The following is a 21,629-nucleotide window of genomic DNA, read 5'->3' on the forward strand; positions in this document are numbered from 1 at the left end:
TCCTATCAAGGAAACTTCCTAGGTGCTGAAATTACATGAGAAACTATGATTTCTTAAAAAGTCCGTTCCTAGTATTATTTGAGCCCTAGGTCGAGAGGTCTCTGAGAGAATGAGTAACTCAAGTAAGACATTCAAACTGAAACCAGGCAACCATATGTTTACCTTTAATTTCTTTGGCATGTAAATAGTGGGGTTTGCAATTCCACTTAGCTTAATAGGTCTTTCCAGCCTTGTAACACAGTTAGATACTCTGGATCTCAATCTTTTGAATAATGATCCGGTTATCACCGAAACTTGGGATCCAGTATCTAACGGAAAATCACACTGCACTCCCTTTATTCTTCCTTGAATGACAGTCATGGTTTAGTGTGTTGTTCTTTAAAATCTCTTCTTAATTTCCTTGATCTGCTCGTGGGATGGTGGCGAGTAACCAGCATATTTGATTCAAAGCGTATATCTCTATTGGGGTTCCTCCTATTCCGAAAACAGTATCGGACAACGTACCCAAATTTGTTGCAGTTATAACATTGGGGTGTTTCCTTTCTGCTTGCCCCTGTGTTGCCTATTCATTAATGACATGAGGTCTCCGTGGAGGGTTATGCTCCGATTTCCTCCAGTTGTTTGAAAACAGAGTCAAGTTTATCCATCAGGGGTTGGTATACTCTCTCTACCTCTCATGTGATTACAGAGTGTATCTCTTCGATATCAAAAGAGTCTGCAACAATTGGGTAGTTATTCTGTCATTTTCAACCTTGTTTACTGCGATTGCTTTACATTTGTCTTCATTTCTCTCTTTCTGTTGCTCTATTGTCCTCCCCTTTGAATTCTCTGGATTCTTTTCTCGTTTTGTATCCTTCTTGGAATCTGATTCTTTTGTAATCTATATATATCTGGCTGGCGCTAGATGTGGGATGAAGGTGTTATAGCCTTTCTTCCTTTTCCTTTACTGCTAGGTAGCACTCATCTAAGTTACTAATTTTCCATTTATATGCCATCTCCCTAAATTCTTCCCTTACTCCCAATCTGAATTGGTGGAAAACTGCCCAGTCGAGATGGCTCCTATCATCTTTGCAGACACTCAGGCTGTTTGCTAGAGTTAGCAGTCTATTATAAAAGTCGGTGATGGCTTCCTTTTTTTTCTTGATGCATCTCTGTAGCCTCCACAGGTTCGGACCTATACTTCTTACTTTGGAGAATTGGAATATTAGGGTATCCTTGAACTTATTGTATTCCAAAGTGTCTCGCAGAATAGGAGAGGAATACAAAAAGGTTTTGGCCCTTCCAACCAATTTATTCCGCAGTAGAATTAGAAGTCCAACTAATTGACAATGTTTCTTAGTTCTTCTGCAAAGATGAGGAAAGCCAACACATCATCATCCTCTCCAGAGAACTGTAGGATGATTAGGTGAGGGTTGATTGTTTTAAAGAACTCTATCAGTGTTACTACTTGTAGCTTCCGAATTCAAGTTATCCACATTCATGCTTTACAATTTCAATTTTCTGAATATTTTAAATCTTTGTGGCCTTGATCCTTATTCAAAACTGTTTCAATCCAGTCTTATTTAACTTAATTATTGTGGATTTTATCCTGTTGACGGCTGTGCCAGTGTAATATCCCTGCATGTGCATCTTTTCCCTTTTACTTTCTATCTTTATAAGCTTATATATTTTTATTTTCTTACTTTATGTCATCTACGCTTGTATAAAGCAGTAGACAATTAGTCAATACACACTTATTTAATGGTGGCTTGAACCACAATGCTTACTATTCACAATACACATTCACTGTTACCATGGTAACCAGAGCTATGAATGCTTATGAATGTGTCATTTGAAATCAAAGTATCTCTCAGCAAAACACCAGAGAGAATGTTTGTCTTATTACATACAAGAAAGAATGTACTTCACCTTTGATAATACTGTCTCCACACAAGATCACACATCTTGGTCTGATTTATACTCCTAGTCTTTGTTGGCATAAGCACAACACATCCATAGCATTCTCCACATCCAAAAAACTAGGTCTACCATTGTCCTCAAGACAATATTTCTCACATACATAATACTATATAAATCCCAAATCTTTATCACCTTAGAATGTTGTTCTCACATACAAGGTGATGCACCAGAAACTCTCAAAAAATGCTTGATGCTGTCCAAGAGGGCAATTCAATTGACTAATGACCCTTTTCTTACAGACTTTCTCTCTCTCTCTCTCTTCTAGTCATAATTTCACAGATGCACTCTTTCCACTTTATTTCTCTTCACCAGTAATAACAATAATCGTATGATGATACATGGCTGCGAGTCCCCTTTACGGGGAGGTACAGCACCATCTCAGTCCCCCCCAAATTTTATCCTGGCTCCAGAACCAGCATACCTGACGAATCAGACCTATGGCTGGATCAGTATTCCTGACTGTAATCTGTGTGTGTTCAATGGACCGGTTTGCCTGCTTGCGGGATGAAAAACACCAGACAAACTGGTGGAAAAAACCCTGCTGTCAACGCCCAAGACCGGCTAACTTGGCTATGGCTGAGGAAGATCCATCAGCTCCTCACGTTGTCAATGGGAATTGAACCTAGGACACTCCTTCCCCAGGCATATGGTTGCGAGGCACATAGCCACTAGGCTAACCATGTGGACTCTTCACCAGTTATTTTAATTGTTGCTATTCCTGAACTATTCCTATTACTAAGTACATCATTCCTCTACTTTTGTCTCAAATCTATAAATACACTGGGTATCTATAAATTTGAGAAAATAGGTTATGAAAAAATTGTATGGGAGAAGACTATTCTAGAGCAGAGGTAGTAGGTTTGAAAGAGGTGGATAAGTTGGTTCAGTATGTTAAGAGCTGGATATGGAATATATGGTGATCTAAGGATTATAGCCACCAGTTTTTCAAAAAAACTTATCTCTTCTTGACCACAGATAATACTACATGCTATAAGTTATATAATCTCTCATGCATGGGATTGATATTAAAAAAAAAAAGAAAAAAAAAAAAATCACTTGCAATAGGCCATCCTGAAAAGGCAATAAAAATCAGCCATTAGATTACTGTCCCTCCGTCATTACCTTAATTTCCACGAAAGCAGTATTAAGTACTTGGGCCATGCACTTTTGTTCACACTTTCCCCCCTATACATTAATGACCTTCTCTCACTAACTTCAAATCCTAACCAAAGTTTTGATGATGATGAAGGCATTCTCTATTCCTCTTCTTCATTCGAAAGCTACCTGAGGTATATTTTTTTGTTTTTCAGGAATTTGATCATTAATGCTTTAAATACTAATTTCCTTGCCATTCTCTTGTGGGATGACCATCTCATGAATTTCTATGCTACGAAAACAGTTCTGCCTTCTTTCTTGCAATAAAATTCTCACTTCACTTCTCCACACTTTGACAATTACCCAAAACCTTAAACATATCAATTTCTCTCACTGAACTGAAATAACTTCTTTTCCTGGTAAAAACAGAACAGTAGCCTCATCAGCCTGCCTCTGATTATACACTTGGAGTGATATAAAACCTCCCTAAAGGGAGGTTTTATATCACTTTGGAGGTTTTAGGTTCCCTAAAACCTCCTTTGGGTTTTCATACTGCAAAACTGACATAAAAACATACACAATTAATAGATGTAACATACTGGCTTCATAGCCTTGGTTGCTTTGGCTGCAAATTCTAAACAACACAGTCATCACTTCTGATATTCTTTTTGTGCCTTATGTAATTTTTAAAAGGCATTTCCATGGACAATGCCCTAATGAAATGGCTAACATTACTACTCCACTTTCTTTGAGCTAAGTACAACAACATGAGTAGCTATTGTCAACATCCATTCACAGTACAGCTTCAAACTTATGAAATGAATTTATTATCCTCTTTCATTTTATTTATCTCTATTCTTTGAAACAGCTTTTCTCACAGTGATTTCCTCAAGGAACTGTGATAAAAAGAATAGGTTCTTCCTTTCTCCTTGGTCACCTATTATACAACAGTATTAATATATAGACTCTTCAGTCTTTGCTTCTGTGTGAATGATAAAAGAAAAGTTCAAATGTTTGTTTAAATGGAACAGGAAACAACCATCTACCATTGATGAATTCAGCTTCTTAGCTAGTGGCTTACTCTTTCCTCCCACAGTTCAGTGAAATTACTGTGTCCATTAATTTAAGACCTGGGTTTCAAATCCCATGAAGGATATAATACACATTTTCTATTCCTAATACCTAAATTTTTCTCTTACAAAACAGATGAACCTGCCCAAAAAAAACACATGCAACGAAAACAAAAACATTTAAACTATTAAAAAAACACTACAACATGCCTCTCTATACAGGAATCTAAAAATTCAAGAAAATGAGATGCCATGAGCAACTACTTCAAAATGTGAGACACAAATGTTCTTTGTTGAAATTTCATTAAATACATTAATTAAAATTCGGTACAAATGAAAAGAGACCATCATCACATTATGAGCTATTGAAAGTTGTTCCTGTTTCCAGCCAATGCAATTCTGAACACTTGCAAGGATATTTTATTATTTACTAATAATAAAATATTATTTATTATATATTTACCAACTTTATAAAAGTGGCAGCTGAGTAGGATAAAAGAAATAGCTATATGACGATTCTGCTGGATTTTGCAAAGGCTTTTGACAGATTACCACATGGAACTCTTAAGCAAATTAAAACAAATAGGGTGAATATGATCTTGGTTATATAGATACAAAGGTGGCTGATAGACGGATATCAAAAATGGTATATGGAGTTGCAGAATCCAGGTGAAGGCAAGTGACTAATGGTAGGCAAGGTTCTGTGCTAGGACCACCGTTTCATTTGTACATAAATGATATAGGAAATAATCTGAATGCAAATATTCAGTTGTCTGCTGATGATGAAAAACTCATAGAGTAACAGTTAATCAAAATGATGTGAAGAGCTTGCAGGATGATGTAATTAGGCAGGTCAGTAGGGGAAAAAGAATGGGTGTCAGTTTAATATGGAGAAATGTCAAGTTATGCATTCTGGAATAAACAGATTATTACAAGCTGTGTGCCACACAGATAGAACTGTACTCCAGGAAATAGATGAAGCTTGGGATTTGGGGATGGTAATAAACAGTTTGAAACTTAGAAGGCATATTATGGTTTACAAAATAGCTCTTAGGATTACTTGGCTATTGAACACACTAGCTAGTAAAGATAAGGAAGGTGATATTCCTCTTCATAAAGCCTTGATATGTCCACATTTGGATTATTGTATTCAGGTCTAGTCAGCTGTATTTCTTGGGTATGATGAAGTAGTGAAAAGAATCCAGAAGCAAGTGACCAAGAATGCCTCCTATAAGTATAGATTGAGTATTTGTGATCTGCAAATGTTGGTTGCTGGGAGAAAAAGAAGGACATCAGAGAAACATTTAACCCAGCATTAGTAAGGTGGGGTGTCACAGACCCCAAAGATTTTAAATCGACTATTGACATTTTTCTGGCCTCACCAGTGCCATGTTAAGTTAGAGGATTTAATAAGATTGACGCAGGGGGGAAATGGGTTACTTCAGATGAGTGCTTTGTGTCTGTTAACAGGTTCAACGAGAGGTACGATATATATTGTGTGGATAGTTTGGGTCTCCTGTGATGAGTCTTCAGACTCTATGAAGGTACCTATACAATAATAATAAATAGATTGTAAGCAGTGGTGAGCTATGGAAATTTTAACAAAGGGTTTGCATTGTCGAGCAAAAAAAAAAAAAAAAAAAGCTGTATTTCACACAAAAACTTTTATTAATACAGCTTGTGTACAAATGCCAATCAAAAAGTATGAGGGGACAATTAACCTGTAAAGGCTATAATTTTTAAACAAATCTTTCATGATCTAAACATGCAATCATCTGTGTTAATTTATCTTACATGAGAAAAACATTTTTTAACTATCAAAATATAATAAGAATGAAATCTTTTATAATCGCACATATGCAATAATCCGCATTTTTTTTTACAAACAAAATAAATTTTATTTGTTTGCAATAGAAGTTTTTATGACAATCTATAAATAATAAATAAATATTATCTAAACACAATAATATTGAAGTACGTTATATTGCTCTTTTGTTTTTATACTTCAAGTAATAATCAATGGTACCAATCAAGGGGCATTATTTTATAGTCCTATTTATTTATATTACCAAAAGTTAAACAAGGGGCTCGCAAATTTGGGAAAAATTTAACAAAGGGCTCAAGCGAGCCCCCCGAGAGCCCTTATAGCTCACCACTGGTTGTAAGTTAGTTAACAGGTGAAAATGAGGGAATATGACAAAAAAGAAGTTTTTCAATACATGATGAGTTGGTAGAGAATGAACTGGAGTCATCTCTGGAAATTGAGTATGAGTGTGGATATTAAAAGGTGTGTAGGTTTGTGTTTGGAGAATGGTAAATGCCTGGAATAAATTGTCAGGAGGTAGTTGTGATGGATGACAGTGAACGAGTTTAAGAACTATGTTAGGTACTGTGTGAATAATGCTTAGGGTTAGTCTCCTATGATGGGTATTCTGACTCCATCGAGATATTTGCGTAATAACAATAATAATTTCAGGGAATGTGCACTGACAACTGAAAACAAAATGACTACTTTCTTTCCCGCAAAAATGATTTAACTTGGTTCTTACTATATTGAAGTGTTAATTAGATTGTAAAATGAGCTATTAAAATAGCTCCTGGTGGACGCTCCTGTTTCATGTTAACAAATTCGCAACTGAATCAGTTACAATCCGTTAAACATGCAAAAATACGAGGGATAAAAAAAAACGATACACGCAAAATATTTCTTCGAAAGTATTTAACAGAGTTTACCTATATTTATTTAATATCATACTTACAAATTAGTTATTCTATTTTTGTTACACAAAGTACATTAAAATATAGTTTGCAACTTTAAATAAAATTGCTATATTTTCATTTTTTTATATAAAAGTGACCTCTCCTAAAGGAGAACAGCTGATATTAAATTTCTTACAATTGATAGTATAAGTTTTTAATGAATACTTTTTTAAAAAAAAAGCTGAATAAAATACCTATTCTCTGATACGTATAATCAGAAATCGTTAATGAAATACTGAACGGTGTTTCTTAAATATTCTTATACCATATCACTACTAACAATCTGTACAATAAATGAACAACTTAATAACAATTTCGTACACACGTACTACAATTAACCAAACAAACGCATTAACGGTACGAAGACTTTTAAAATACAAAATAAATGAGAATCACATACACTTAAAGACGAAACAGAACCACTAGCACTCCTATAGGTAACTAGAGGAATTAGGCGTCGATTTATTGTCGCACCAAACACTGCTTGGTGCAACGTTTACAGTAGTCATGACCAACATTTTCGGTTCAGGATCCGAATTTCAAGGAAAAAGTGACTGGAATATGGGATTGGAGTCAGTGGCATCCCTATCAAAGAGTGGCAGAGAGAGAGAGAGAAGGAGAAAGATATAGCCTTAAAAAAACTAGCAGTATAATGCTGAAACCTTTCTCGCACTGGATCTCGATTTCAGAAAAAATGAGAAGATATATCCAAAAAAAAAACTAGCAGCAATGCTTGCGAAAGAACACAGAACAAATCAAATATAAATATCTATTGTAACTACTTAATATTACTATGTGCTACCATCAACGCTGGTAGATCTAAGCAGCTATACCGGGTGAAATGGGAGGTATTAGAAAATGAGGCTGTGAGGAAGAAATTTGCAGATAACATCTCCTCCAGGTTCAAAGAGATTCCCACGCATACTTTAGATGTGGGAGCTGTTCATAACAGCAGTCACTACCTCTACACTCTCGTGCTGTGGCAGAAAGTGGCTCGGAGTGGCGACGGGCAGTGGGGAAAGGACTCCTTGGTGGAAACAAGACGTCCAAAAAGATGCCTGTACAAAAAAAGGAGGTCTATCTAATATGGCTTAGGGTCAGGTCAGGTCACCTGAGATGCGTTTCCGGTACACTGAGGTGCGAAAAGCTGCTCCTGAGGCAGTAAATACAGCAAAGCAGAAGGCCTCCAAGTCCTTTAGAGAAAGATTAGAGTCATCCTATGCAAATGCAAACAAAATATTCTGGCAGACCATTCGCCGCATTCGAGGGAGGAAATCCTGCACAAGCAAGGGGAATTAAGGCCTCTGACGGTACAATTTTAAGAACCGACAAGGATATCCTTCACAGATGGAGGGAATACTTTGAGAGCCTTCTCAACCCAGGTGACGCAGCAGCTGTGGACTTCCAAGAGGTGAAGATCTGGGCGATAACTAGTCTCACAGCAGAAGAGGTTCAATTAGCAATAAAATCGCTAAAATCGCACAGGGCTGCTGGTGATGATGAAATTCTGACCGAAATGATAAAAGCCTTAAATCGAGACGTTGTTCTCTGGCTGGATTGACTGCTTGGATATCTGGGCGAGCACCAAAGCAATGGTAGACAGCACAATAATACAAGTCGTCAAGAAGGGAGACCAGAGAGATTGCAGCAACTAATGTGGCAACACTCTACTCAGCCTTCTTGGAAAAGTATATGCTAGGTGCTTGGAAATAAGGTGCAGGAGCATAGTTGAGCAAAGTTCCAGGAAGAACAATGTGGTTTTCATCCTGCTAGAAGCATAACTGACCAAATCTTCACTTTAAAGCTTCTTTGAGATATCTAGGGAATATGCCAAGAACGTCTACAAATGATTCTTGGACTTGGAGAAGGCTTATGACATGGTTCTTCGGGATAAGATTTTGCCATGTAGCAGAGGAGTATGAAGTGGATGGCCAACTATTAGCCGCCATTAGGTCCCTGTATGAATGCCCGGAGTTTTGTGTCAGGGTAAACAGCACAAAGTCTGAACCTTTCACAGTCTCCATTCGTCTCTACCAAGGGTGCATTCTGTCACCCCTCCTTTTTTGTAATATTTATGAACTGGATTGATAGGCACATCTGAGGAAGTGATTGTGTCAGAATTGGAAGGTGTAGCATTTGCCGATGACCTAGTTCTACTTAGTTCTTCCACAGATGACATCCAGCAGACTCTCGATAGGTTTGCAGCTGTTTGTGAAGATGCCAGGATGAAGATCAGTGTAGCCAAAACAGAAATTTGTTGTCTCAGGATAAACATCTCAGTGCACTCTACATGTGAGTGGAGTCCCACTAAAGCAGGTGGAGAAGTTTAAATACCTTGGGTCCATATTCACGAGTGATGGAAAGTGAGACGTAGAGTTAGATACTTGAATTGGCTCAGCAAGCGCAAGATTGCGGGGACTTGGCCGAAACTTAACTCCCACTTCGATAGTATTGAAGTGGGAGTTAAGCCAGAAGGAAAAGCTGGCTGTCTTCAATGCAGTCTATGTCCCCATCCTCACCTATTGTGATGAAATCTGGGTAATGACCGAAATAGTGCGGACACGAATCCAAGTGACTGAAATGAAATTCCTGCAAGGGGTTGTAGGGCTGAAAAGACTAGACAGAGTCAGTAACTCTACAGTTCGAGAAACATTCCATACTCATCCGCTGCTTCTCCGTGTTGAGAGATCACATTTACAAAGTTACAGGCACCTAGTCAGAATTCCACAAGAGAGGTTCCCACAGCAGGCCCTCTTCGCCAAGCCAGGGGGGAAGGGGGGGAGGCCAGGTGAAGGCCAAGGAGCAGCTGACGAGATTATATCCAAAATCTTGGGTGGACAAATCTGTGAGTCCCACCAGAACACGTGATCTTGGTGGCGGAGGATCGTGACCATTAAAAGTTCCTCTTGCAGCTGCTGTCCCCACAATCCAATTAGGAAAGGTGAGCTTTGAAGATGGATGAATGGTTACAAAAACACCGGTATATCAGCAGAGCTTGGGGATTTATATTTGTTACATTTTTCTACAACTAATGATAATCCACCAGTTTGCAAAAACAGAAAAAATGATCATCTAGTATTTTGTTTCTAATTCTAGGTTTGTTGAATTTCACACGCCAATGAGTTTCCTGTAAATGAAAATGTATACTGTATAATGACTAGATATCAAAAACTAAATAGAAGTGATAGAGTTCAAGGCTGGACAAATGTTTTGATTCTGTTTTGGTTCTCAGTTTGACTCTCACATGAATGCTTAACATATACATAGAATTATTATTATTACTTTATTCACATAATTGATACACAGCCAAAGCAAGATATCATATCAGCAAAATTTTGACTGGTGATACAGAACAATTCAGATTCTACTCAAGAATCTAAAAATAGTCCGTCAGGTAGTGTCGTAAAATATGGACTGTTCCAAGTAATGCTGTTTTTTGTAGGTTATATGGAGTCACTTCATTGAGGTTTTATTGCTGTAAATAGTTGGATAGCTTCTTTGAAGTTGCATCAAGAGCACCGATAACTATGGGGAATACTTCGGTGTGTTTAAGCCACAGTCGGCCAACTTCCATTGCCGGATCTCGATATTTAGTAATTTTTTCCAGTTCTTTGTTGTTAATGTTATTATCCCTGGGTACTGCGGTATAAATAATTCAAACTTGTCGATGTTTTTTTGCTGTTTCTTTTTCCAATATACAGTCTCTATTTTATGCTTCCAGTAGTTATCAGAAGTAGGAAAGCCATATTTTTTGCATACATGCCAATGAACTATTTTAGCCACTTGATAATTGTGATGTCAGGTATATTGTGTTCCAAATGCCGACCAGTTTCTATTCTAAAGTCCGAGAGAATTTTTACTGTTTCGTTTTCCAATACATTCTCAATTTTTGCTACCACCAGTTATCAGAAGTAGGAAAGCCATATTTTTTGCATACATGCCAATGAACTATTTTGGCCACTTCATCATGGCGGTATTTATAGTCAGTTTGAGCTATTTTGCTCCAGGCATTGATCAGATGTTCTAGAGTCTCATCTTTCTGATCGAATAATCTGCATTTTCTGTTATTATTGATGTTGAAAATTTTTGCTTTCATCGCATTAGTTTGTAATGCCTATCCTTGAGCTACTAGAATAAATCCTTCTGTTTCTTTTTTAAGATATACGTATTGTAGCCATTGCCACGTCTGGTTCACGTTAATTTTTGTCCTCAGTATCTCGAAGAAATTGGCCGTGCAAGGGTTTATTTTTCCAGCGCACCTATCGGTTATTTTGTTGTTCCTTTTTATAATCGGATTTGTTTCTTGTTGCTTTTAGAAGGCCCTCTTGTGTAATTGCTTGAGGCATTGGCTCAGAGCTATTGTCGATGTAATTTCTTTAACAAATTTCTTCTTCTTCCACAGTCTGTCTCACATGCAGCAGACCCCGTCCACCTATTCTCCTCGGTAGGTACAACCGATCAACATCACTTCATGGATGTAATGCATGATGCATAGTCATTAGCTTTCTAGTTTTGCGGTCCATTTTATCCAGGTCTTCTTTTGTCCAATCTATTATCTACTGTGTATCGGAGCATTGGTATATCCCAAGAATTCATTGCTCTAATTGTGATTTGTCCATTTAGTTTTGTTTTCAGAATATTTCTAACTCTTTTGATATATTCTGATGCTGCCTGCTGTTCGAGTGGAGAATATCATTCGCTTCTAATATTCCTAGGTATTTATTGTGCTCGTAGCTGAAATTGCTTTTATATATTTCCCTTGCTTAAAATTAAAACTGCTAGTGTCATTAATATTTCCTCGTTTAATATATAAAATTGCGCATTTACCTAAATCAAATTCCATTTTGATGTCCTGTCTGAAAATACGAATGGTGTTCAATAAAGAATCTATTTGCTGCACAGATTTTCAATATAACTTCAAGTCATTCATAAACAACAGATGGCAAATTTTAATATTACATTTAGGAATTTCATCTTCAAGTTTTGTTTTCTTCAGAATCATAGACAAAGGTATCAAAGAAATGTTGAAGAGCAATGGTGACAAGGATTCACCTTGGAAAATTCCACGTGTAATGCTGATATCTCCAAATCGTTCATTATTCATAGCAGCAGCCAGAAACGAACATATGTTTTTGCTAATTCCAAATAGTTTTAGTGATTTTAGGATCCAGAAGTGTGGGAGGGACTCGAATGCTTTCTTGTAGTCTATCGATGCCATGTTTAAGTTAGTTTTTCATCTTTTTTGAGTTTCTGAGAATCATTTTATTAATAACGAGCTGGTCTTTTGTTCCTCTAGATTTTTGAAAATTGCCTTTTTTGATCGATTGGATAAATCTGATTATCTGATAATTACTGCTATAAGGAATATGCTGTGATTGCAGTGAACAACTTAAGCATAGTTGGTAGGCATTTTATTGGACGATAGTTACTTGGGTCCGCACCCTTATCTTTATCTTTCATGAAGAGAAAAGTGCGCCCAGATATCATCCAGACTTGTACTGAGCCTGACTGCAAAAAATAATTAAATTCTTTTGCTATTCGATCATGTAGACTGGTTAGATCTTTTAACCAAAATCCATGTTCTTTGTCTTTGCCAGGTGCACTCCAGTTTTTTAATTTTCTCGCTTGAGAACTGACATTTCTTTAGTGATAATGATATTTGCATTTGATTTTGTTTCATTTCTGATTCTTTTCATTAATCCATGAAGCATCATTATTGTATTCAAGGATTATCCCAGATTGACTTCCAAATTTTTAGTGTTTCTTCTCTTCCAGGTGAATGATGGTTTGCATTTGTATTTGTGCTGTACAGGAGCTTATTTGTTTCCTTTATACTGTTAGTTGCGATAGTTTCAATTACAGCATTTGCGTCTAAGACGAGCTGTTTTAGCTTAGATTGTTCTAAATTTTTTAATGGTGGTAGCCTTAAACGGTCATTGATGGAGTTCATATGTCCCAATATTTCTGACATCATTTTATACTGAACTTCTGTCAAAACATTCTGAGATATGTTATCAGCTCAATGTTTGCTGAGTTATATTCCAAAGTTTAATATAGCTACCTCCTGATGATTTGCTGTTACTGGAGTTGTTAGTTTATTACGCAACTCTTGCAGCTAGAGTTCAGTAAATATTTTGTTATGGAAAATGAAATTCGTTTGGTCCATAAGTCTTTGTTCTGTAATTGCAGATTCTGGAAATTTTTGTTTCCAAATTAAATGCACACGCTTTCTGAAACCTCGTTTGTCTTGCGTTGATCTGTAAAAACATTTCATAACTTCTCTGTTTTCTTCTACAGTCCATTTCTTACGTTTGATTTCTTTCAGTTGCTATTCAGCTTCCTGCCCTGATTGCCCACCAAGCAGAGCTGGGTTCTGTAGCCCACTTGATGCCTAATGCCCAGGATCCCCAACATCTGAAGCAGTCCTTAATGATCCTGTATGGATTTCTTCTTCCTTTTCATCATTAAGATGGGGGATGGAATACTGTTAGTCTGGCCCCTCAGATGAGACCTGTCTGACAAGGGTAGTCCTGCTGGCAGCTATGTAACCTCCAGAATAGCTCTCAACATCATTGAAGCATGCAAACTCCACCTCCACGACAAGGCCGTATTCATTCGGAGGAAACACGGCTAATAATAATAATAATAATAATAATAATAATAATAATAATAATAATAATAATAATAATAATAATAATTCTTATTATTATTATTACTACTACTACTACTACAGACTATTTACAGAAGTACCACATCATCTCAAAAAACTAATACGGCTTTCAGAAAACAAAAAAACACCACTTTATTAGAAGACATCGCTGACACAATAAACAAAGCTGTCGACAAAACCAAGTATGCCATCCTTATACTGCTGGACGTAACCAAAGCATTTGATACAGTTGAACATGACATACTACTCACCAAACTATACTCAACAGGTATAAGAGGAACACTACATACATGGTCCAAGAGCTACCTCTCAAACAGAACACAAGTAACAAAAATAGGTACATGTCACAGTCGGGATATACAAATAAAACACGGTGTACCTCAAGGTGCCATATTATCATCCACTCTATTCAACATATACATTAATGATGTTCATAGCATGGTCATAAGAAGTCAAACATTTTAGTACGCAGATGACACTGCACTACTAGCAATCCACACAGACATCAACACGGCTCTCTGAAAAGCACAACAAGACCAAAATGAAATCACTACATACTTCCACCAAAAGGCAATTCTAATCAACGGACCAAAACACAGATGTGATAATACACAACCCAAGAATCATACACCCCGCATCACTATCGATACATTGTCACACATACCGCTGCATTAACAACAAAAATACCTGCCAATGTTCCGAAATCAAACCAGTAACACACGCAAAATATCTCGGTCTCGGTATAGATTCCCACCGTAAATAGAATACCTACACACCAAACGCCGGATCATCGCAGCAAAACTCTTCCAAGTTAAAGACATTATTCCACCCAACATAAAAAAAACTCCTATATCACGGTATCCGTGTATCCCTACTCAGAAATGGAATAACAGTCTATGCAAACACATCAAACAGCCAGTTAACAAAATTAGAAACATTACACGGGAAAATCGTGTCAACAGTGATCTGGACACCTTACATGCAACAACCAAAATCCGAAAAGCAGAAGGCGATACACAGAATTCTGAGCATTAAAAAACTGAAACAATACATGACATTAACAAGGAATTACTTCAACATCACCTATCGAAACAACAGAGACACATATCGTATAACACGGCCCACAACAACTCTCTAAATTCCTACACCCTTCAACAATTCACACGGTTCTTTTTTGAGATCACATAAGATACCCACGCAACTCAATAACTTACCAAGAAATTTAACACACATAGATAACTACGGAACATTAAAACCCGAACTCTGGAAAATATATCAACTAAGTAAATATACCATTAACACTAGTATACACATCAAAAATCACCAGCATCCAATGCCAACATCCCATACATAAACAGTAGCAACAACATAATTAGTGAAGCCAAAATCCCACTCTCTTCACTAAAGCTAATCCAAGCTTCGAAGTAGGTGGGATTAACTCGTCTCACTCAACCACATATAATCCTTATAACCAAAGAAACAGATTACGTAAAAAAACAGTTAGTAAAGTATACAATAATAAAGAAGATACTGAAAATTCTGATTATTATGTGATAATATCATTAATAAAGAAAAGAAAAGGTCATACAATTCAGTGTTCGTTGAGTGAAAAAACCCTGATAAGATGTGTTATTTTAAGTTATCATTGACAAATTTACTTGATTATTACGTAGGTTTGTTGGCTTTGAGTATCTTATTATTATTATTCATGACACCTCCAAGGAGTCCGAAGACTAATCGCGAGAGGATACCTACAACTGTCTCAACCACTACACTGCATCTCTACTACAAATCATCTCCATCAACGCCATCTCCCGCCCACCTCCACCACTACCACAGCTAGTATTTTTTCTCTGTAAATTGCGTGTGTCCTGAAGGGCGGATTTGTCTGTATGCGGGATGAAAAACCCGAGTTTCCGGGAGAAAAAACCCTGCTACATCCGTAGGAGATCGGCTAACTCACCTTCGATTGAAATCGTCCCGATAAAGATTCCTCCCGTCGCAACGAGAATCGAATTTAGGCCTATTTCCATCGAAGGGCGCAATGTACTGTCGTTTTTCCAATTGCGCTACGGAGGCGCTTATCTTAGTGTGTCTGTTTGTGGGTTTTTGGTGTTTCAATTAATAATTTGATAAAGTGCGTTAGAAGTGAGAATGGCTCCCGTAAAAAGGAAAATGGCGGCTATTAATAACGGTTCGCTATCTTTATTCAATAAGCGTAATATAAAGGAGATTATTCAGTGTACTATCAGCGAAATGTACGCTTTGTGGAGTGCGGTTGGTGTATGGTTAGATGATAATAAAGGAGTGAATGTGTGTAGAAAATGTAAAGGAAATGAGGAATTAAAGTGTATTTCAGGTCGTGAGTGTGATATTTTTGTCAAACTTCAGAATGAAGAAAATAGTGATATGACAAGATATTGCGAGGTTGTACAAGAGAACTCTGAGGGCCTGAATGTAGAAAGTGTGAATGACGGTATTAATTCATGCAAATTAATGGTTTAACGGAAAATAAAAAAGATGAGATAGATGCTATTAGTGAGATCGCGTTGTTGAACGGAGCTATACAAAGAGCAAAGCGGCAGCTAGAACGTATGAACAAAAGTCTACTGAGTGTACCAGCCATTAATAAAAAGTATGATAGTAAAAATAAGAGTATGAGTGTGAACTTAAACAAAATAAGGAGAGACTGCTGTATGGAGATTCATTAGTACGAGGCGTGTTAGTAGAGGATTTGACAAAATCGTACCAACCTAGTGCGACCATCAAGGACGTAACTGAGTCTATTAGAAAACAAAAGGAGAGGATGAAAGAAACGATTATTGTGGCAGGTACGAATGATTTGAAAGGAGATAAAATGGAAATGATAGAGGATCTCAATGAATTGTTTGAGGTAGCAAAAGGACAGAGTGAGAGAGTTCGGATGATTAATCTCTTTTTCTGCGGTATGACAGTGAATGGTTTAAAAGGAGGGCCATTATTGCAAAAATGACTTTATGCATGGGTTATGTATGACGAATGGTGTGGAATTTGTGGACGTGTGGAGTGAGTTCGATGGGCGAAAGGATCTATATAAGATGGATGGTTTGCATTGGAATGGATTCGGTGTAAAGAGACATGAAAAAGTGTTGGTGAATGAAGTGGAAGTGCAGAAGCAGGGAAACTTGATTTATTAAGAGGGGGAATAGATATGCAGACCTTAGGGAGGCAGTTGAGTGTATGAATGAGTATAATATGCACGAGCGAATAAGGACAACAAATCAGAATGGGATAGTTAGTATAAGGCATCAAGGTAGGGATGGGGGTTAATGGGGATCTAAAATTCATGTACACTAATGCTAGGAGTATTAGGAACAAGAAGGAAGAATTTTTGGCCATAATTGGCACTTCCAGACCACAGGTTATTGGCATTAGTGAAACATGGCTGACTGTAGATGATATAGCTAGTGGGATTGAATGTGATGGGTATAGTATGTTCAGGAATGACAGGGAGAATAATATGGGGGAGGAGTATTGTTGATGATAGCTGATGACCTACAGCCAAGGAGAATAGAAGTTGAATTGCAGGATAGAGAAAAGACGACCACATTTGAGGCCATTTGGTGTGAGATTGTGGCTATCAGAAGAAAATATACAATTGGGTGCTGCTATAGACCAGGTGATGGAAAAGATGGTGGAGATAGTATGCACAAACAGTTAGAAAAAATGAGTGAAAGGAGGGTAATTATTATGGGAGATTTCAACTATCGTCGCATTGATTGGAGTGAGGAGAGGACACACAGGAGGAAGGAATTGGATTTTATGTGGTTATTAAGGGATAACTATCTGCGACAGCATGTAATTGAAAATACTCAGGGTGTGAGAGAGTGCTTGACTTGGTTAATAGAAATAGCATCTGAGAATATGACCATGTTGCCACCTCTTGGTGAGAGTGATCATAAGGTCTTGGCCGGGGAGGTGGCTAAGGGTGTAGAATTTTCGATTAAGACAGGGTATATGTGGAATTACCGTGCTGGCATGTATGACAAGCTTAGGAGATTGCTTGGATCAGTGTCATGGCATGTACAACTGCAAGGGCTGTATGTCAATAGTGCATGGGAGACAGTTAAGAAGTGTTTGCATGAAGCAATGGCAGAATTTCTAACCTAGAGTCCGAATAATAAATCAAGTAAGGGTTAAATGGATGAATAACACCATTAAGCTTGAGCCGCAAAAAAAGAAACAACTATGGGGGGAATTTCAGGAGAAAGGTGACCGGCAGGCACACGAACAGTATAAAGCTCAGGCCAGAAGGGTAACGAGTGTGGTAAGAAAAGCAAAAAAGGATTACGAGAGAACATTGGCCATGCAGGTTAAAGAGAATCCTAAATAGTTTTTTCGATATGTTGCAAGTAAAAGAAAAATTGTATATGGCAGAAAGATTTTCAATAATGCCGATGGTAGGGAGGTAATAGAATCAGTTGATATAGTTGAGTTACTGAGGGAGCGTTTTGCAAGAATATATGATCCAGGTGGTGACATTGCAGAAATGAATGAACCAATAGATTATACGGGAATTGTGGTGAATGAAGTGGAGGTGAGTAGTCTATTGCATAACCTCAATGCCAGTACATCTGTGGGATTGGTTGGTATACCATCCAATCCCACAGATGTATTGGGCGAAGGGATCTGACTTTGTTTTTGATAGTTTTCAATAATCCCCAGATGGAGTGATCAGTTGGTGAAATGGAGCCTAATCTTCCCATGGTCTCTATGAGTTTATCTCTTACTGCCCCATTTCATCTATTTAGATTTGTTTTATCTTGTGGCGCACACGTGTTAGGAATCTTTTCCTAGCTCTGTTTTTGTCCCCGATCATGTTCATCATGTCTTCAAGCAAACGATCTGGCTTGCGGGCAGATTTGTAGGAGGTAGCTACCGTTATAGCAGAATTAATTGGTTGTGAGATTTTTAACTGCAGTTAATACTTTTTCTTTTGTGCGTATGTGAGGAATAGATCCAATATAATCCTTCAGTGCTGTTGATAGTCTTTCCCATGCTATGTAGGAGTGAGAAGGAGGAGACAGGTATTCTTGTTTTCCCAGCAGTAGTAGAATTGGGTTGTGATCCGATGATAGTATCCTAAGTAATTGGAAAGGATGCAACCGTTCTTGTTGGTGGTTGAGCAATTCCACGCTGGTTGCCTGGAGTTCAGATCCCCAGCTATAATGGTCGGCTCTCTGACGCATAACATGACATTTTGGTCAGAGTGTAGTAGAGATTTTTGGGGAGGGTTGTAAGTAGGGTAGATTTTCAATCTGCCAGCAGAACTGGTGACTACTTCCACGCCTGTGATCTCAAGGTTAGTGGTTGAGGGGTTGTTCACAGAGTGGTGCTTAATATAATTTGAATGAAGATGGCAGTGCCTCCGCCTCTGTAGAGTAATCTATCATTTCTGTATAGGCGATAACCCCTTATTTTAGGATTGTCTGAGGGTCTTAAATGAGTTTCACTGATTAATAAAATATCTGGTTGATACCTATATGGAAAATCTCGGAGTTAAAGAATTTTGTTTTGAGGCCATTTGCATTCCAAGCAACGAACTGAAGAGATGCTGTAATGAGTTTGTTACTATTCATTTATGAGAGCTGTGAGGATGACCTGCTTTTCACGAAGAAATCTTTTAGTGGAGGTTTCAGTAGGGTTTGATAGGCTGAAATTTTGTAGCATGTTTGCTAGTGAGACCGTTATAACAGCAGTTAGATTTTTAGGTGCTGTTGGTTGATTTTGTTCTGGTATTGGTCTATTTGTGCAGGTCACATCGGCATAACTTCTTGTTTGCTTTTTGGGTATCTCTATTTTTGGAGGTCTCCTATTGTGGCCGCTGATTCTCCGGATTTGATGCTTGGGCCTCTGGTGTTCTTATACTGTAGGAGGAGGGCTGATTGACTGCCTCCATCCGTCTGTTCTTTGGGTGCTGATTACATCCTTTGTATTTCGCAGGATGAGGGCCACCGCATTTGGCACATTTGGCCGAGGTGGTCCTTGGCTTAGTGCAGGTATTGGTTGGGTGGCTGTCCGCACATTTCAAACATCTATATTCAGCTCTACATAGATTCTGGGCATGACCAAACTTCTGGCACCTGTGGCACTGCCCAGAAGATGATCATTTCCGGAGTGGTTCTGGTGTGACGATGAGACCACAGACTGTTTTGAAGTTGTAGATATCGTTGTAAATTTTGTGAAGTTCTACTAGGAGTAATGGCATGGGAGTCTTGTCTGCTTTATACATTCTGCTGACCTTGACTGGAGGCAGATCCTAAGAGTTCAGCAGCTATTTCTGCTGTGTCAATGTCTTCACAGACACCACGAAGGACCACTTTTCAGTTTTTTCGCAGCTGAGCGCGAAGGTATGATACTGGATGCCTCTGTCGTCCAGTTCTTTGGTCAACCTTTTATAGTCTGTCACTGTTGCTGGCTGGATCTTTATGCCTTCATCCATGTTTTTGGCCTTAATGAAGCCAATGTGCAGATTGGACATTGCGGATCTTAAAGCTACCCACTTCTGCTTTTCTCTAAGGATGATCGGAGGCACCTTTTCTTTGGGAGAAATAGCGGCGTCCGAACCCTGAGAATCCTGTTCAATTTCATTATTGTCATTGTGCGGTTCTTCTGTTGTTCTTCGCTTTTTGCGTGCGCGCACGTCTACAAAGTCTGAAGGAGTAGAAAGCACTGATTCTAATTGATCTTCTGCGACAACGTCTGTGACACTTTCTGGGGGAAATGCGTCTTAAAGTTTCACTTTCCCGGCCAATTGTTGTTAAGTAGTCTACCTAGTCTTATAAATTCTTTATATATACCTCCTCGAATATTGTCTCATTTAGCTGTTTTTCCATGATTATCAATGTGAAGTATCTTAAAAAAAAAAACGCTTACCGTGCAGTTGTCTTACCGGCACTGCTACAAGACTCTGTACTGTTCTATCAAGAGCACTGAATCAAAAATTGCACAATCTTTAAGACACATAATATAATAAACGCACTACAATTCCAAAACTGACTGAGGACATCCTATCATCACCAATTCTAGAAAGCCTTTTTCATACCAAGGTTTTAGTAATACAGAGCCTTATCAACTTTACATATATACAAGTTGCTACAAGATGTTCTTATTTTGAATAAGAATCTCTGGAGGAGCTATAGATGTAAATAAGTTTTTTAACCTTGGGAATAATGTATATTTGGGTTGCCAAGTAATTTTATAAATGTGGTTATTTTACTCCTAATCCCAAGTAATTCCAATATATATATATATATATATATATATATATATATATATATATACCTGGCAATGGTTGAGAAATGGAGCACTAAAGAGAGAAACAGAATCGGTAATTTTTGCAGCACAAGAACAGGCCATTAAAACCAACGTTATGAAGGCAAAAATACAAAAAATTCAAGAAGACAGTAAATGTAGATTGTACAAAGAAAAGGAAGAAACGGTAGACCACATTATAAGTGGATGCAGCAAAATCGCACAAATTGAGTACCGTAAAAGGCATGATAACGTAGCTAAGATAATTGTAAAAAGTATGGGTTTGAAGTATCTAAAGACTATTGGAAGGATAAAGTTCACCAGAAAATGGTTGAGAATGAAAAAGCTAAAAATACTCTGGGTTTTTCATAATCCAGACTGACAAAAGCTTGGAATGCAATACACCCGATATCACAGTGGTTGAAAAAAGTGAAAACAAGGGTGTTACGTTTATCGAAATATCAGTACCAGGAGATAGTCGGATTGCCAACAAAGAAAATGAAAAAGTTACCAAATATCGCGATTTGCAAATCGAAATTGAACGAATCTGGAAAAAGAAAACGAAAGTTGTTCCCATAATAATAGGTGCTTTAGGCGCCATCCCTTAAACATTGAAAAAACATCTAGAAGCACTCGAGTTAGATGGATTAAAAATTGGGCAGCTGCAAAAGGCCGCTTTGTTCGGCACAGCTTTCATTTTTAGAAAGTATTTCCACAACTCATAGGCCCTTGGGTAGGGCTCGAATTAGTGGAATATATAACCAGCCTTTTCTTAAGACTGA

The 21,629-nt window shown here is 37.8% G+C and overlaps 1 protein-coding gene across 3 annotated transcripts in view; it reads right to left on the minus strand.

Moving 5' to 3' along the window:
- The window catches only part of LOC150100541 (PSME3-interacting protein-like), a 148,124-nt gene extending 140,717 nt beyond the window's left edge, over nt 1-7,407 (minus strand). For 2 of the 3 annotated variants that reach the window (XM_090401411.1, XM_090401409.1), the window contains exon 1: nt 7,079-7,235. The gene's annotated coding sequence lies outside the window, so the exon portion shown is untranslated. Of the gene's footprint in view, nt 1-7,078; nt 7,236-7,284 lie in introns of those variants that run through there. The other variant, XM_090401410.1, reaches the window with a different exon arrangement.
- Between the last annotated feature and the right edge of the window lie 14,222 nt (nt 7,408-21,629).

Source organism: Typopeltis vanoorti, chromosome 12 (assembly GCF_054136105.1).
Source record: "Typopeltis vanoorti isolate ZY-2024b chromosome 12, IOZ_Tvanoo_1.0, whole genome shotgun sequence".
Taxonomy (NCBI): domain Eukaryota; kingdom Metazoa; phylum Arthropoda; class Arachnida; order Uropygi; family Thelyphonidae; genus Typopeltis; species Typopeltis vanoorti.